Source organism: Arachis ipaensis, chromosome B2, assembly GCF_059453495.1.
Source record: "Arachis ipaensis isolate K30076 ecotype BB chromosome B2, ASM5945349v1, whole genome shotgun sequence".
NCBI lineage: Eukaryota > Viridiplantae > Streptophyta > Magnoliopsida > Fabales > Fabaceae > Arachis > Arachis ipaensis.
The window spans coordinates 37,905,848-37,910,891 of NC_142437.1; positions in this window are offsets into that span (position 1 = coordinate 37,905,848).

The window sequence follows — 5,044 nt, forward strand, 5'->3', positions numbered from 1 at the left end:
CGAGGACTCGAATGTGTGATGAGGAATCACTGATGTATTCAAACTGTTTTAAAAAAAAACCACTGAACTAATGTTTTATATTGAGATTATGAGACGCTATGCACCTGGCAGGGATGGCGGTTGGATCCCGCCTGTCGAGGTAGTGACGATGGCGTAAGGGCGGTGGTTTGTCCCGCTTGCGTTGATATGTGAGGTCCGTGGCAAGAGTATCCCGCTCGCATCCCTTTGAATCATCAGAGTGTGCAGGCACAAAACCCCGGACAGTGATCCAAGCACTATATCTTGGGGGTTCCCAATAATGATTCTGAAGGGCGACGTCTCCATGGAGATGTGTCAGGTTGGAAGTTGAACCGACAATGTGATATCACAGCTAGTAGGGCAGACATTCATCATGTGCATTTTCTATCTGCTTGTATTCTTTGCCGACTTGTAATTGTATGCCTAATTGAATAACATGTCTAATTGCTTACTTGAATTACTTGCCTTATATGCTTCCACTTGTATTTTACTTGCATTGTAATTATCTGTGTTTTCTACTGGGATTGAGGAGGTTCAGAAGGCGGTGGCGATGAGATCGCATGGAGGATAGGTTGGTGAAGGCTGTGGGACAGCGGTGTTTGGTTAGAATAGAAATCCCTTAAGATAGAGTACCATGTTTAGTTACGTTAAGATTTATATGATTATGTTTTATTGTCTTAGTATACTTTAAGATTGAAATCTTGTGATGGATATGAAGTCTAGGATTGCCTTTGGTGTCCCGGGGTCTTATATCCTACATCATTGGGCACTGTTACCATACTGAGAACCTCCGATTCTCATACCATATTCTGCTGTTGTTTTTCAGATGCAGGTCGCATCCCACCTCGGTGAGTTGCTCTGATGATGACAGAAGCGGAGGATCATGATACCTTTTGGAGTCTTTTTGATTTATTTTGTTTATGCATCTCTCCTTTTGTATTTTGTTTTACCTAGAGGCATATATTGAGAGAACAAAACATGTATAAGTTGTTTGTACTGTCTGGTTCTGTATATCTGTATATGGTTAGCCAGCTTAAACTCTGCGAGCCGTGACTAGATTTCTATGATATTATACTATTATATTTTGATATATCTTATCGGTTTCTTGTGCTCTAAGCTAGAAGCTTCGTTAGTACGTTTTGCGCTTTGTAAATCCTGTTTTTGAGCTATATCCTTCATCGGGCTTCTAGATTATACTATTCTTTCTCTCTCTCTCTCTCTCTCTCTCTCTCTCTCTATATATATATATATATATATATATATATATATATATATATTATGTATGAGCTTAGAACTGTCGTAATCTCTGATTAACCTTTGCTTTATGACGCGAGGTAAAGCTTAGGCTAATTAGGGTATTACATATCAGTTAGGAGTTTTGATTCTGGTTTTCGTAAATAGTCTCTGTTTAACGAACCGGACTCGATTCATGAGAGAAGAGAGATAATAGTATAATATTATCATTATATTAGTATTAGAAGATGCTTGAATGATAATTATAAGGTTACCTGGTCTGTTTAGTTTAAAACAGGAAATCGGTTTAACCGGGTTCACAGTTTACTGGTGCAGCTTAGCACAGGCACTCTTTGATGACTTTAGCAATGCTAAGGCCTCATCATACATGTTATAGTCTCATATTAAATTTGTTACTAGTGTCATTTATGCTAGTAGCTCAGAAAAGAATTTTTAGAGATATTTTTACAAGTGTTCCGATACATCTAGTTTTAGTAGTTATACACCAGAGATATTTTAATATTATTTTAATCTACCTCCAAGCCAACCAATCACAACTCACCTTACACCCCCAAGACCTCCAAGGCTGCCTCATTTGCTCATTGTGGCCGAAAATCATCAAGAGAAAAAGGAGAGAAAGTTCTTGGTTCATAAATCTACAAAGCTTAATTTCTTCTGAACTAAAACTCAAATCAAAACTCTGATTACACTAAAATGATCCTCTCTTCTTCCTCTACATAACCATGTAACTTATCAAAGCTAGAAATAAGGTTAGATGGCAGTCCCTTTCCCCTTTGAATTTGGTTTTCAAGGAAGCATGCTTAAAACATGTGTTTTCTTGATGTTCTTCCTTAGATCTCTTGCTTAGCTTGACTTGTGAGCCAAGAATCTTCAATTTCCAGAACTTTTAAGGTGAGGAATACCTTCCTAACATGTTGATTAAGCTTTGGTCAGTTGAGGTTTTATGGATTCAAAGCTGTTCTTGATGTGTTTTAGGAGGAAAAAGTGCAAAAAGAACACCTAAAAGCATAACCGGATTTGAGGCAGCAAATCAAGGTAGGGTTTGGTAAAATTAATCTTGATTAATTGTGTTTGAGTTGTGTGATTATGATATGGTTTGGTTATGCTTGAAATTGATTGTTTATATGAGTGATTCTTGTTGAAATTTTGGTGAAAATTTGATGGAATTTGATGATATTCAAGCTATGAATGCATGTTCTTGTGGCTGCTGAAATTTGGAACCCTAGGACTCAAATTGGGGTTTAATTTATGTTGAAATATAGTAGGAAATAAGGAGCTTTAGTGGCTGTAATTTTATTTTGAATTATGGTAAAAATTAGATGATGAAAAGATTGAAAAACGGGTAAAAACAGAGAAAGAATCTGAAAAATTTACAAAAAATACGAAGAACGCTTTGAGTGTGATGAAGAACATTGAAGAACACCTTTTAGATCTTAAAAAGGGCAAGGTTGTAATTATTTTGGTGTTTGAGGGGTTATTTTTTAATTTTCAAAAGTTATGGTGGTTAAAGTAGAAATATTAAAAGTTAGGGGGTGGTAAAAAGTGAATTTTAAAGTTTAAAGTAAAAGGTAAGTTAATTTTCAAAAATTTAATGATAAAAAAATAAATAATAATAAAATATTAAATAATAATATTTAATTAAAAATAATATTTTAATAAAAATAATAAAATAATATGGAAAAGACAGTTTTTTGTAAAAGCTTTAGAAAGACAACTTTAAGCGCAGAATCTCATAATCACCTTCATAAAACACTTAGGGAGTGGTAAAAACATATTAGTGAGGCAAAGACAAAGGAAAGATAAAAAGTTGAAGAAAAGATAAGAATCGGAGAAAAAGTCTGTAAAGTTTTAATGACAGAAACTAACAGAGATTAGTGAACGAACTAGGAGCAACATAGTTAGTCCTTGAGTTGTGCCTAGGGTTAGGTATAATATGAAAAGTTAAACTGTTTCAGTATAGACTTAATGAACTTATACTTGGGACAGGTTAACTATTCATACCGAAATTTACATAAGCTTTAAATACATATGTTAAACAGAAAAATCAGAGCAAAGTAAAGAGACACAGAGAAAAAAAGAACCAGAGCAGAGTAAGGGGACAAAGAGAAAAGAGTAATCAGAACAGAGTAAAGATTCAAAGAGAACAGAGTAATATGATAAAGAGATTAGGGAACAAGCAGAGGGCCTGTTGAAAGGTCATTTGTTGCATTAAAGCAACTCTAGAGATATTTGTGTGTTCATCTGCTGCATTGAGACAGTCAGATAGATGGTGGTACGACCACTGAGAATACTTTCTTGGGATACCTTGCTATAATGCTTTGCTGTAAGACAGAGGTTGCTTACAGAGGTATCGAGATCAGTGTGCTCCTGTAAGACAAAGGGTGCTTACAGTGAGTGTGTTGTACTCATGTAAGACAGAGGTTGCTTACATTGAGTGTGCTGTACTCATGTAAGACAGAGGTTGCTTATAGTGAGTGTGTTGTACTCCTGTAAGACAAAGGTTGCTTACAGTGAGTATGTTGGACATATATAGGCTAACAAATGCCACCTTGCAAGACAAAGGGTGCTTGCAATGGGTATTGCCAACAGAAAAGCCTTATCCAGACAGAGGTTACTGGGTAATGTCGGGAGCAGGTTAGTAACCGACAAATGAGCTCATTACCTGCATTAGGGCTAGACATGCATCATACTTGGTTGTGCATTTCTTCTGTTATGTTTGTTGTATGATTGTATGCTTTCTTTGTTTGTATTCTACTCTTTGTATTTGTGTTTTATTTTCTTGTATTCTTTTATTTATGTTCTGCTTTCTGTTTTCTCTATGTTTTCTATTTATCTGTATCTTCTGTTTACTACTTTACTGTATTCTGCTATTTGTCTACGAAATAACACAGAATTAATGAACTTAAATAATAACCCCAGCCGTACTAAGAACTCCCTAGTTCTTATCCCTTCTCTCTCCCTTCCCCCTCCAGATGGAAGCAAGAGTATCCTTCCGTAGTCCAGTGATAATCATTCTGCAAAAGGGTTCTGCTCTGGGTAGTCTTCTGAGTCTAGAGCGAGATTCATTTTCTGTTTATATGTATATACTGTGAGACCAACCAAAGTTTGCACCTTGTTCGTATGCGAACTTTAACCTAAATTCTGTGTACGAGACTCCTGTTATGTGGCTACGTGATGAAGTACTAGTGAGATGTCATGACAACGTACGATCGTACAGAGGAGTAGTAGACGATCTTCCACCTTTTGATGACATTCCACCTGATTTGAGTTTTGAAGACTTAGAACATACTTTTCCTCGCTTTAGTAGTTTAGAGGGACTAGGTGAGTATAGAGTCTAGGCTAGCCTGGGTGCCAGCTTTGGGACTTCTTGAACAGGTCAGGGCCTGGGATGTTGTATGTATATATACGTATATAGTTATTATCTAGCTATATCTAAGGGTGTTCTAACTAAGAGTCTATACTCTAATAAAGGCTGGATCATTGAATGTTGTTAACTGCTTGAGATGTATTTATGTGTGATTGTTTATAACTGTTTTATCTGTTATTATTTGTGAATTGATTATGAATGATTCTATTTTTTAATCCAAATGTTTTAAAAAAAAAAAGAGTACCTCGCAAAATAACTACGTTTTTAACAACGAATCAATCACATATAATAAATAATAGATAATAATTAGGAAGACAAGTTGCTAGCGCTCAGTTTCTAGTATGATCATGACGTACCAGAAATTGGGTCGTTACAAAGTGGATTTTGAATTTGAATCGAATGAAG